This window comes from Chenopodium quinoa, unplaced genomic scaffold (genome assembly GCF_001683475.1).
Source record: "Chenopodium quinoa cultivar QQ74 unplaced genomic scaffold, ASM168347v1, whole genome shotgun sequence".
NCBI classification, from domain to species: Eukaryota; Viridiplantae; Streptophyta; class Magnoliopsida; order Caryophyllales; family Amaranthaceae; genus Chenopodium; species Chenopodium quinoa.
In genome coordinates, this window is record NW_018744633.1 from 5,127,232 (window position 1) to 5,141,951 (window position 14,720).

At 34.8% G+C, this 14,720-nt stretch overlaps 1 pseudogene; it reads right to left on the reverse strand.

Annotated features, from left to right (window-relative positions):
* Nucleotides 1-460: 460 nt before the first annotated feature.
* On the reverse strand, nucleotides 461-14,221 carry LOC110701454 (annotated as a pseudogene).
* Nucleotides 14,222-14,720: the final 499 nt, after the last annotated feature.

The following is a 14,720-nucleotide window of genomic DNA, read 5'->3' on the forward strand; positions in this document are numbered from 1 at the left end:
ACAAGTTGACAATACTCCATGGTCTCCATCATTCCGTATCTATGATAATATCAATAATTCCTTCAATAATAATACTAATAAAAAAAAATAATAAAAATAAAAAAATAACAACAAGACAATATAACTAACAATAATGGCTATCTATAGACTATAGTAGTATAGTAATAGTAATAATTCCTTCAATAATGATAATGATAACAACAACAAAAACAATAACATTAACACAAATAACAACAAAAATAATGACAACAATGACTATATGACTTTAATTAATAATAATATCGACATAATGTTGTTCGTGACTCCCTCATCGACATTTGTTATTGATCTGGGATTTCAGCAGGTAAAGAGGTTAATATTGGACTGTGTGATGGCAGGACAAACCTATCCGTCTTGTGGACATGTTACTTTACTCTTGGGATATGTAGCTAGATGTGTGTGTTGACCTGATTGGGTTATCGCCCTTGACACAAGCTACGATGTCCAATTTTGTACCTGGTCATGTGGTGATAGAAGCGGTTCGACGTAAACGTGCAAAGTATCAGGCTAAGTGTGAGACAATTGGATATGGTAAAATTGAAACTAGTATATGTGTTCTTAGTTCCAACTAGTACAATTAAACTCAAAAGCTTTGGAGTATTAAGCAGTGGCGATTCCAGGAATTGCTCGTTATGGATTCGAATTCTCTAAACAATTATAGGGATATCAAATATCATAATTCAAAATAAAATTTACATGTGTTAATTCGGGTGTGCACAATACATGTCAATTACAACTACAACAAAAAAACAAAAAAAAAAAGTTTAACTAAATTATAGTTGAACTCGACATTCTACATTTTTTGCGATTTTGACATACGTTCTTTCCAATAATACTCTTTTTATCTCAATGCTAGAATATATACATATTAATATTCTACTTTCTACTAATTCACATCATTTACCCAAATACCCATTTATTAATTAACAATTTTACAATTCCAATCAAGCTTTCACAACTTCAAATCTTCAATTATTAATATAATTAACAATATAAGTATTTCAATTATTAATACAATTAACAATATAAGTATTTTACAATTCCAATCAAGCTTTCACAACTTCAGAGATGAAGAAAAGCCCACGAATTGATGGTGATACTCTGTATAATTGGGATTTGGGGTAATTTGGAATAATGAAGTTAAAATATTAATAAAAAAAAAAATAATAAAAAAAAGGAGATGTCAGGGTTATTGGGTTTGGAACCCCTGACTTCTGTTTTATAATGTGAAACTCTAACCAACAGTCCGCGCGCATCATGTATTAAATATGTATGCGTAGTTTAATATATAACCGTTGTTTTTTATTTTTCCTGGATCCAGTATGGGTTCAGCTGAACCCACCGAACACATACTGGAATCGCCACTGGTATTAAGCTATTAGCTGCCTCTCGACCTTCCTCCTGTTGTACTTAAAGAAGTGTGTATATGTAGAAACAAGCAAAAGAAACAATCAGTTCTTTAAACAGCCTGTAAAGATAAGATATGCTCCATATATGTAGCCATATCGCCCTTCCTAGCCTGAAGCCTGAACTGCTGACACTCTGAACTTTGAAGACCGAACGCCTAAAAATAGGTAATGAATGAAAAGAAAAGAAAAAAAAACACAAATGTCAACCAAACAAAACAAAGATGCATATTCCAATCAAATGTTGCAGTTGGCCAAACTAATGAAATCCTAGCTCACTAAAACGATAAATCGTTACCTTTCATCTCCTCTGAAAGTTAAGTTTCCCGATGAAATATGCAAATAGAGATGCAAAAACCAGAGGGTAGATGAATAGCATAACAGCCACAAGGCCAAGATGATCATGATGAAACCCAAAGTATTCTTCTACGAACGAAGCAATCGTTTTTGTTTTGCCAAATACTGTGATTTCTTCATGTACATCACCATACTGGGAAGACAGCAGACCATTTAGAGTCCAAGAAGTTGGACATAGATAATATAACCACAGCCACCACTTGAGAATAAGCTGCAACAATACCATTTCAATTTTATAAGTTCAGCTGTTCAAGTTTCAATCTGGTAAAACTTAACTATGACCTAATTACCCAATCCAAACTTGCAATTAACAAGGGATTATTTAAACCATTTTTCACACAAACAGAAATAGACCTAACCTGGAATCAATGTGACTGACATTAATTTATTACAATAAAAAATCTAATAGACATAAACCAGTCTGGACCTGAACTAAATGACTCGGTACTCAATGACATCAACATTACCCCAATGGCGGACAGAGTCCATGACAAAAGAAGGAGAGTCTAATATACACAGGCTGCTCAGGCAGTTACAAAGAGGGAACTGAATTATGATCAGAAAGTAAACTATCTGATGTTTCATGTTTATATTAAACAAGGACCTAAGATCCGCAGTTTAAATTGAAACCAGAAATAAAAAGTAGCCACTTCCATAAGAAATGCTCAGTTCACCTAGAGTCTAGAAGTATTAGCACACAGTTTTATCCCCTAATATTAAAGAATTTATCAAAACGTTGTACCTTTCTTATATAGTTGTTAAGCCACACAGGAGAGATTTTGGGACATCCGGCCATAGTGTATTGCTTTCAGAAAGTTGCTATCCTTTCTTAACATTCCAAAATAAAACAGGCTCTTAAAATTAATGACAGAGGGCATGCTAACAAGCTTTTTATATTCAGACAATACATGAACTCCTAGAGTCCTAGAATTGTCAAAGCAAAGTCACCCAAGGGAAAGGATATTTTCCTTAAATGAAAAAGGAAGCCAATTTGGGGACATATTGTTGATTAAAGTATGTTAAGAGAACATTTGAAAGAGGTGACTAACCGGTAGAGGTATCAAAAATCCAGCAAATAAATTCATCAATGGGTAGGTAGAAGCTCCTATAATTGTAGCTAGTTGGTAGTTCGGTGTCAATGATGCGAGCATCATACCGAAGTAATTGAAATACACCAAAGTACAGGACATGGCATACAAGTACCAGAGCAACTTGTACGCTGATAAATAATACCCAATCATCGGATATGTAACAAGTGTGAATATTAGAGCTAGCGTAAGAAGATAAGGAAGCTCAATGGTGACCTGAAAATCAACAGCTAAATAAGTGAAATGAGCAAATGAAGGAACATAAAATAAATGAAAGCAACAGATCAAAGTTGTTTGACCAGAGGGGGAAGCAAGCACCTCCCCTTCCCCCCTCCCCCCTTCCCACCACATCACCGCATAAAGAAGGGAAAAATTATAAACTTTTCGAAGGAAATGACTAAAAATATATGTAGAGTGGGAGAATAATGTTTCTAAAATAGACCTAAATACTCGTTTGTATGCATTGAAAAAGATCGAGACTAATTTACGATGAAGCAGAACAGGTTTTTTGGGTTATACCAAAGTACTAGTGTGTTGAACATGTTTCCTCATAATTTTAAGACCTAGACAATTTTAGAAAGGTTTAAATGGGAGTAATGGGACCATAAATACATTCTATACCTGTGCAAAACAATAAGCCCACGAGGAGTACATCCCTGCAAATCTTTCCCGATAAACGACAGTTCTTTCTGCAGTAATGTATGGAATAACAGTAGAACAGTTGTTTAGTCCCAAGAACAACACAGCAGCGTACATCGAACCAAAGATCGTGAACACACTTTGTTCATCTTTTCTGCCAATTCAATGAACAAAGGGCTAATGTAAATATATAAGACACGTCTTTAAATATATCAAGACTGTATTTGCAGCTAAAATATAACATACTTTTAATTCTTTATACAGAGAATAGCTTCAATATTCAGAAAATCACATAGCTGATGTTAAAATAGAAATTTGTTGTGCAAAACTTGTGCAATATTCTAAAATTTCTCTGCCCAATACTTTTAATTTGGATACTAGAAAAACAGTACAGGTTGGCAGTTTATCCAGGATTTTATGTTTCCACACTGACACTAGCTGTGGGACAGCAGATTTTCCTGATAATTTGAAAGAATAAATAAAGTTTAGATTCCTTAAGTAATTTCCCAAACTTACATGCTCCTCCCTTGCTGCCAGAACAGCAACGCAAAAATAAGAGATGACACAAAGGCATAAATTAGGCGCGCTAAATTGTATGAAGGGCTTCTCCAGTAAGATAGATGTTGTTTCCACAGGCAAGATTTAAATTGCTCCCAACCAGATAGACAAAAGCGCCTTTGGAATTGGAGGTCCTTAGAGCCCACTGAAGGGAAACTTAGCTGCAGTACAATCTCTTCATTGTTCCTGGAGTCAACATGATAAGGGAAGACATAAAAAGAACCCATAAAAATCAAATCTACTAGAAAGGGAAAGGACTACAATCACTAGAGCTTAGTGCATCCATTGATGAAGACACCTACTTGCATAGAACAGAGCTTTTGTAAATTTGAGCAAAATCGATGCCCATTTCTTTTTCAGAAGATGCAGAAGTGACCTCCAACATCCATGTAGCAGGATTATAATTATCTTTGATCTTGGGCATGGCAGGTACAGTCTATTTAATTTCAAAAGAAAAAGTAACTCAGAAGAATCTATGAGGCAGTAAACATACAGTTAAACTAATTAACAAAAGGCCTAGAACATTATAGGGGCATTCAGGAAATAATCTAACCTGAAAATATTCAATAATGTTACTTGATTTATGGCCCAGAGGACCAGAATAGATCATGTGTCCACCAGTTTTTAAAAGAATAAGCTGCAGTAACACAATACATAAACACTTGTCAAAATTCAACTGAGTCAAGAGACAGAAATTCCATATTAATCAGGAGAGACAGAAAAAGACAAAACAAATACATATCAGTTACTTCAGACTTCAGAGTAATAATTAAACGACAATGCATCGCAATAATAAGGTTAAGTCAGGATAATGGTACACTTCAAAAAGCTTAATCACCAAATTAAAAGTTATTCAATTTATTATTTATGAACTAATATATTCATAATTGATCACGTTATTATCTAGGAGAAGAGAAATAATTTTAGAGGCCAGAAATCCAGAATACAATTAATTGCTTAAAAGCATTCAGTTTGTAAGAATATACACTTACCATCTTTTACCAACAATTTATAGAAATGTTAATGTAAAATGGACTTGTAATGTGCAAAGGAGGCTTTATTGTCATAATATTCTCTGTTTTCTACCAATAGCTTATTCATTCTACTGTACAAAATATGTAATATATGTCGAATTTGAGATTGAAGTGTCTTTGTCAACAAATGAAGTATCCTACCTCGTCAAATGCTTCAAATATATCTATGCTTGGTTGATGGATGGTGCACACTACAGTTCTACCTGTAACAACAACGTTCTTGACTGCTCGAATTACAATGGCAGCTGCTCTTGCATCCAGGCCAGTTGTAGGCTCATCCATAAATATAATAGATGGGTTGGCCAAAAGCTCCACAGCAATAGTCAGCCGCTTTCGTTGCTCAGTTGAAAGACCATTGACACCAGGTAAGCCAACTAAGGCATCTTTAAGTTCACTGAGCTCAATAGTCTGAAGGACTTCATTGACAAATTCCTGAAATACATTGAAGACAACTCTGTAATGTAATTTCCAAAAAATGTAGGACTTGCAACTTTTTTGTAAAGAGAAATGTCATACTATTTTGGTGTTTGAACCAATATTATCAGGAAGCCGAAGCCAGGCAGAAAAGATCAGTGATTCCTCCACGGTAATGTTTGGAGAATGTATATCAGTTTGCACACAATAGCCAGATACTCGAGCAAATGTCTCCTGTACCTTAGGATATCCTCCAATTCTTATTTCCCCTTCAATAGTACCACTAGTTTTCCTTCCTGCAAGAACATCAAGAAGAGTTGTCTTTCCAGCTCCACTGACACCCATCAACGCAGTAAGAACACCTGGCTTAAAAGAGCCAGTTATATCATGCAAAAGTTGGAGTTTCTTCTCAGCAAAGCCTTGTTCTCTCAATTCCTAAATCCAGAGAAGAATTATTATTTTAACACAGAAAATGCTCTGGGTGCTATAAAACAGCTTATTGCATTAGCCATAAGGAGACCTCATGCTGAAGAAATTTGGTTTTGAAATTACCATAGAGGTATCAATGTAGTATTGAACATTGTGGAATGCTACTGTAAGGGGTTGGAATGGTAAGATCATATAACCTGCCATGATTACTAGACAATTATAACGCCTGTTTTGAAAAAAAAAAATGTTCACATGAGCAATGCTAGTCAACAAAATAATGAAGAATTTAACCTTTAGAATCTACACTAGTTTTGTATTTATTTCTCTCTAACTCGTCTGCCGGCTCTGCCCTACGTGGATGTCCTAATCCTTGTAATCGAGAAAGCTTTTCTCGTGAGATAAAAGCCATTGATGCTCCCGGAGCTACAAATATAATTTAAAAAAAGATAAGTCAATAATCCTAACATAACTTTATTTTTTTCTTTGGGAAAAAGAAAATATAGTCTCATTCTCACCCTTCAAGAATGTTAAAGCTAAAGTATATCCTACATTGGAAAGTAGATAAAACCCAAATAGAGCAGAAACCGATATCCAGAAAAAGTAACCATCAAATAATAGTCCACGAGACTGAAGAACTTCTCGACCTATCGTAGTGTTCGAGGGAAGCATCTGCAGATAAGAATGAGAAATATTATTGGCTGAGGATGAAAACACAGCATCAACCTGTAGAAGCTCTCAGAAAAGGAAAAAGGAGGGGCCAGAGGCCTTTAGTCTGAATATATAGGCATTGAAAACAGATGCACATCAAATAACCTCACTAAAAGAAGATGACAACAAGCTACTAACTTAAAGAAGATGACAACAAGCTACATTGTCATAATCAAAGTGGGCATGAGCAGAGTACTGATGTCTAGAGGGTTAGCCAAGCTTTTATCCTTGTCCATACTAAGTGCAAATGATGCACAAATAATTACGGACAAGATTATGGAATTGCAGGTTCTTGAGGCATATCCTCGAGAAAGTCATTATATTAGGTAAAATCTTAGCCCATAAATTAGCATCATCATCATCATTGTCATGCCCTATTGCCCTACAACTGATTAACCTTCTGCCATCTTGGAGCAAGAAATTCATTAGTTGAAAGACCAATCTCCCCATAAGTAAGTGGAACAGCCCAAAATCCCCATTTTAACCATACTGGCATGGAAGCTGCAAGTAAACACACAGGTAGGTAGGTAATAGATACATAAGATCAGCAAATTCTAATAAGCGAAACATCATTAGAATTCTTACATCGTGGGATTATGAATCCGCTAAATATGAAAACAAACAGTATGAAGAGAACAGAAGCAAAATTAGAAGCAACTATAGTTCGAAGTAGAGAAGCCAAGAGCCGGAACATGGACATTGATGCCAAGTGCACACCCGAAAACAGAAGAGCTTGGCAGATAAACCTGAAAAACACAGTAAATTCTCATATTTGCTCCATGATCTAGTTTTCCATAGTACAATATCACTGAGATTGAGAAGGATAAGATTCAAACACAACCAAAAGTCCAAAACTGACAATAACCAAAGAAGAATTCCAGCATTAGAAAATTTTAAGGAGGTCATATGCAATTTCACTCCAATTTAGTCAAGACTTGCAGACAAAGCTGTTAGCATAAGGAAAGAGATATGGTACAGTGAGCAAAATAACAAACTTTAGTTTGACATTCAAGCTAGGTACTACTTAATTAATAAAGAATTCAGGATCTGCACTGATAGTAAAAAAAAAGGTAATTACATTAGCATATAAATAGTACCACTGAGAGCTGTATGCACGACCACAAATGTACATATTTACAAGGGACATAGTCGTATAGGTAATTAGATAAACCAAAAGCATACAAACTTGTTACACTGAAGTCAAATTGCTTCTATGTTAATAAAAATTGACTGTCAACATAGATAACAAAAACACTTAATAGAACTAATCATAAGACTCTTGAAATATTACCTTTCAACTTCAGGAATAAATCCAATGACGTAGAAAGTAAGTGAAGTCCAGATAACGGCAAGCAAAATGGACAAAGGGATCTTCAGGATAACGGCTGGGATTGCATAAGCCCAAGCTGGATAGAAATAGAGGTCTCTCTGTTTGAAGAAAACGAGAAGTCTCATGATAGTCATAGCCAATTCTGGCATTCCATCAACCATAAGCAGGACAAGACCATAGAACAGAGCGCCCAAATAATAATTTGCATGAAGAATGTCAACATGCATTTGTGTACGTAAGAATACAGTCATTGTTATTAGAGCTATAATTACCAGCTGCAAGTAAAAAATCAAAAATAAATAAAAATAAAAAAGAGAAAAAAATTAGGTTTGAATTATATTAAGCTCTAACAAATAAATAATGTTTGATGAACAGTGGAGTCAACCAATAGAAGTACTTGATCTTCTTTTGGGGAGGGGGAGAGGGAATGAGAAAATTTTGAAGTTTAACCGTCATAGTTTCATAACTTGTTTTAAGTAGCCATCCCATAAGAAATAATAACAGTTTTAAGAATCATACATAATAGACACACGCATGCACATACAAACAGGTGTGCCTTGGCGAGTCCACAGAGCTTAATAGGTCAAAAGATAAAGCCAGGAGGGGAGTAGGAGCAAGCCAACCTGAATAATTTTGAATATATATACGAAAGAGTTTCTCTTCATAAGCAGGAATTCCCTTGATAAACAAGCTTTGAAGAGTTCTCCCTTTGGCAGTGAATACTTGAAAAAGGAGATAGCATTATCGTCACATTGTGTCTTCACAGTTGGCTGTGAAACTTCTTCAAATAAACTCTTTCCAGCATGAGATGCCCTCTCACACAACATATCTACAGATATATAGCAATAAGGTTCTTCACAAAACCAGTACTGTGGTTGATCTTTTTGTGAAATAACCTGTAAAAAGGACAGAATGCGGTGGAAACTTTACCTCAAGCAAAAAGGAAGGAAGGTAGAGAAAACAGCGTTCACTTCATAATTTTATGTGTATTGCCAGATACAAGACTTGAAATTGTTACCTCCTGAAGAAAGTCAGCTACTCCCTTCCTCTCAGGACACCTAAATCCACAAGTCTCAAAAAATTCCACTACATAATCACATGGTCCATGATACACAACCTTTCCTTCTGCCATTAAGATTAGATCATCAAAAAGATCAAAGGTTTCTGGTGCTGGCTGAAGAAGGGCGATCAATGCAGATGCATCTGTTATGTGGACCAACTGCTGAATACATGAGATAACCTGAAATGCAGTAGAACTGTCCAAGCCATTTGTAATCTCGTCCATAAATAACACTTTTGTAGGCCCAACAATCATTTCACCTGCAAAATTTCATAAAACAATGATACTTCAGAAAATTAGGGTGTATTCTGATTTAAGTTCTAGAATGGTTGTTTTAAGCACAATTCATTATGGCACCTGTAGTCAGTCTTTTCTTTTGACCACCTGAGATGCCTCTCCTCATAGCATCTCCAACAACAGTGTCAGCACATATATCAAGTCCAAGAATCTGCAAGTAAACAAATGTGGAGTAGTTGAATACATGATTAATAGCAAACTTATATAGACCACAAACAGACTTTAAAATCAAATACAAGGCAGGTTTATACAGGAAGTTACTTTTAATATATAGTCTGTCTGCAAGGAACTCTTCAATCCTTCAACAGCTATTGCCTGTTACCCAGATCGTTAGACTCGACAAACACAATTACTAAACCGCATAGTAAAAAAAAGTTATAGCGTTGCCATAGTAAAAATCAGAATATCACAATAAATTCACAAATAAATCACGTAATTATAATTTCAATCATTCATCTAAACACTTATTTTAGAGGGGTGTAGCAGGAAAGGATAGGGCTTCCAATTCCCTTAGCATGTATTACATGGAAAATATACATAGAAATTAGCAAATGCCTTATAAACCCTCATTGTATCTAATTGAGTCTCTAATTAGTGCCTAATCAGATAAAGCAAAGGATAAAAATAGCAATTTAGCATAAGGTGAAGATATCTGGAACTGCAAAGACAGAATCATAGTTAATATACCTTCATGTATGCATCTATATCAGGCTCTGGAATGATTCCTTCCTGTTTCTCCCGTCGACAGACCTCAATTAATAAGTCTGAAGAGGCAACATGCTTCCATAACTACTTAAATATAATGAACAGTTATGGAAAAAAATCATTATCCAGGAACTGAATAATACTTACCTGCACGGCTTCCCAAACCCTGACAACGAGCTGAAAAATCAATTGTCTCCCTCACAGTCAAGTCAGGAATGTGCAGGTCCTGCTGACTTATATAAGCAGAGGTCTTCTGCGGAATGAATTCTTCAAATTTGTACCCGTTGTAATCAATATCTCCTTTAAGCTACAAAATAAAATAAAATAAAACAAACAAAATGTATAGGAGTTGGAATTTTGGAAAGCACTAGCTCCATACAAAAATAAAAATTATTAGCCCAATTTGTAATTCCCCTTTAAGCTCCTTTTTTCAGAATAGAATTATTATTGCTTTAGTCCAGTAAAACCCCAAGTTGAACCTCGTATCTCCAGAACCTAAATTCAAGGAAATACACAACTGACATGTTGGCTAAATGACCTACATCAGATAACAAGAGGAAAGATGAATGTACAAGAGGAAAGACGAGTTCGTAACATTAAAATAACCTCCAAAGAGCCATCAAGGTTTCCTGAAAGTGCCATTAAAAGGGAGGTCTTTCCACATCCAGGTGGACCAAGTAGTAGGGTCATCCTGCATAATTAACCAGAAATACATGAATGCACTTGTTTGGGAGATCACAGGGAAAGAGCCATGGCATACATCTCCTTAATACTCTAGTGATGTCATCAACTTCTAATACAAACTATTCTAGTGTTCTGCTATTGTGCAGTAGCCACCCTTACAATCAACCCACCTCAACCCCACAAGAAAAAAGAAAATATATTTGGAGACGTGAGAGTAAAAAGATGTACACAGGCACAATGTTCTGCAAATTAAAAATGACAGCATCTCTATTCTCTACCATCAAAGTATCTCAAAAATCCTAGTCACAAATCATAAAGATAGAATTCAGCAATGACAGTTGGTTCAAGATCTCCAAGCTTCAATCTGAACCATTTTACTATTTTAGACATGATATCTTGCTTCTTTTAGAAAATTGATGCTATCCTAATAACTAGAAGTTCCAGTAAGCTGACCTAGTGTGTCATCCCCACTTCCTTTGTGTGTGCTTTTACTCTGCTTTCGTGTAATACTTGCCCTCTTAAAGTGATCAGCCATTTTTAGGCACGTCTAAAGAAGAATAGGAAATCACAAACTTAATATAACGAATAACCATTGGTTGCTGTAAATTTTGTACTAGTATCTAGTCTGAAATATACTCTGCAGTAGACATCTAGAATTTTAGAGATGTAATAGTCAATTATCATCCTGCTTCCAGCTTAAATGTGACGATACAATGTTGTAAATTGCGACAAAAATAGGAAAAATCACCTACAAGACTGCAAATGAAGAGTATACCAGGACTTATCTGCATGTACTCATCTTTAAAGCAGTAAGTCATTGACAGACCTTTGATTCAAAATTAAGCGGCACAAAATATAATCAGGGAGAGAACATAAAGACCCGGACAATTTTTACATAACTCAAGGTTATATTATGTAGCAGGCTAGCAGCACCATAACACTGAATTAACCTTAAACACAGTAATCTAACACTAGAAAAAAGCACCAGATGAAGGTAGAGCCATGTGCAAACTTCTACACATACAAAAACAGTCTTTCATTCAAACTAGTCTTAGCAGAATTAGCACCGGATGAGGGAAGACCGCGTGCAAGCTTCTACACATTAAAAATGTTTTTACGAATAATGTTTCATACAATTCTTAGTAAAAAGTTAAACACCTAAATTATAGAACATCATTGCCTGCAACTTACCTCCCAGGTTTGATTATTCCACTGACATCCTTGATAATGCTGAGCTTTGCTTCTTGTGGCTGAGACCCCAATAACTTGGAAAAGATCTGAGCAATGTCAGTAAAAGTTGATGAGTCAGAGTAAGGGCCCTGGGCTAAGGTCTTCATTATGGTAAATTCACCCGGAGGGCGAATTTTCCATCTCCAAGGAAAAATACTCTGATCTCCTATCAAAAATATCCCTAGTCATTTTACGAATATTGAGATAAATCAAAAGTCTTTTTTTATTATTAATAATAGCTCTATTCAGCTTTAAGTGGCATCACAGTCCAGACACCAAACAATGAAAGAAAGACAAACATAATGCTAATTATAACTAAGAGCTGCAGCTCCATAAAAAGCATGATTACATCTGAAATTTTCCAAATACACACATACTTACAGATAGACCGCTTTTAAAAGAGTTCCACAGTGTAGGAAGAGGCTTGCCATCGACAACCTTACACCTTGCATCCACAAATAGGTTTTTATACTTTAACAGCAGGAAATTGTAAGCCAACTCTACACAGGAGGAAAAAACAAAAGGGTTAAGAAATGACCATAACCCGACAAATTAAAAAAAAAAAAAAAAAAAAAAGCTTTAATTAAGTCTGAAGGCTACTGAGTACAAAATGTTAGGTCCTCTTAATTTTGGATATATTGTAATCAGTGTATCTCATAGAATTGATCAATAAAACAGCTAGATCAGATGATATATATGATAGTCAGAAAATATGATTTCACTGAATATTGAACATTTGAAATCCAGGCTTATGAGATGTTGTATTCTACCATTGCACAAACACATTGACAAATCTTCTTTACTCTGTGACAAATGGGTACATAGAAGTCAGAAGTCACTCTGCCTTTGTAAGTATACAAGCTATAACCTATATATTAACATATGAATCATAGGATCTCTCAAGTCTTTATATTACAGTGGCAGCATATAAAAAAAATTTGATTGATGTGCAGAATAATCACACAAAGAAGCAAATATACAATTTTTCTGTTGGTCATCTGTTATCAAAAGGGAGTAAAGCTTGTTTCAAAAAAAAAAGGGAGTAAAGCTTTATGCCACAAGTGAACATCTCCAAAAAAAAATTCTATTTGCTGAACCTAGTGGTATTTGTCTTCTTTCTCAATTGTAGTCATACGTCCACCAACAATGTCAACAGCACCTAGCCAGAGTTCCAAGCAAGAAAGAAGCCAATATATCATTACAATTTGCAAAATAATGTGCCCAACACTCCAACAGTGATATCAGGAGAACTAAGACACCCACTCTTTATATTTCTGCCCCGACCACACACACTCTATCATATTGTCCCACTCTACCCCATCTATTAATAATCACTAATTAGTCTATGATCATTATGATTCTTCAGAATTAATCAAGGCAAGGAACTATATAAAATTTAAGTCTTAAGACATATTATTAACAACTCAAGGATTTTTTTTACAAACATCAGCAATTGGTTCAGTAGTACGGCTTCAGTCCTGCAGTGATATAATATTTTGGATCCTTTAAAGCTCAAGAAAAGTTTATATTGATTTTAATAAAAGTAAAGAATAAGTAGTGGAAAGTGTAACAATAATGTTTAAGTAAGAATTTAATATCTTGAAAATAAAAATTATGAAAACATTTTAGGACATCCCAAATCAAAACAACATCCCACTCCCCCTCTCCCTTTAACAAAAAGCATATAATGCCAAGCTTATATGATAGAAGTATAACATTACAAATCAATAAATATTTAATAATGAAAAAGAGCATACATATACATTTTACAAATTTCGTGCATAAAAAATGACCGTACTTACTTGTCCATTCTTTTCCTAAGTTTTTGCAATAAACGAAGGTTATCTTGTTCAATCTGTTTGATGAACTTCTCAATGAAAAGACGCCGGTCTAGAGGTCCAAGCATGGAGACATTGATCATCCGTTTTCCATTGACATTGAGTGTGCTATCCCCGTGATTATTATCAAATAAAAATACCCTTGCCCGTTGATAGGTAGGTAACCTCTCAATTTTAGCCCATTCCTGAAGAATTTCTTCATCAAGGGCATCCTTAGAAGAACCTAAAGATAAATTACTTCTGAAACTAGAGTTGTGACTCCGGAACGATAACCTTGACCTTTAACTTAGTTCTGCCATGCTGAGATGTAATTTCATCGCCAAAGAAAGGAGCCATAGCATAATTAGAAAAGATTCAAAGAAGCAAAGAAGACAATGGGAAAAGGAGAGGGATTTCTATAGTCATTTAAATGCTAACTATACTATGATATTATTGTATGCACATGCAGAAAAATTATAAAATAAACATGACTAGTGCATCACTATCTAAACAAAATTTAATTTTACAAGGAATTGAAATTGAATTTTACATATGGCATACTGATTGAATTGTACTAAACATGACATGCAACATGAACATTACATAAATTAAGTAATGTTAAGCAGGCATAGAATGTATAACTTCTATCAGATTTCAAAGCAAACTAATGATAGAAAATGAAAATGATACGAGTACAGCTGTACAAGCAACATAATTTCAATTTTTTTTAAGTTAAATAGATTGACGCTCCTGCTAGGTCATTCATTAATATTGAAATTCAGGACCCAGACATATGGTAAAAAAAATAAGGCTATATTATTGATATACAAACAATAGGCAGTACATTTTGCACGTTGAGTTTACAGTTAAACAATTTACTAGCAGCAACAAACAATTTGTTGCTTAACAAGCTAATAACTTATTA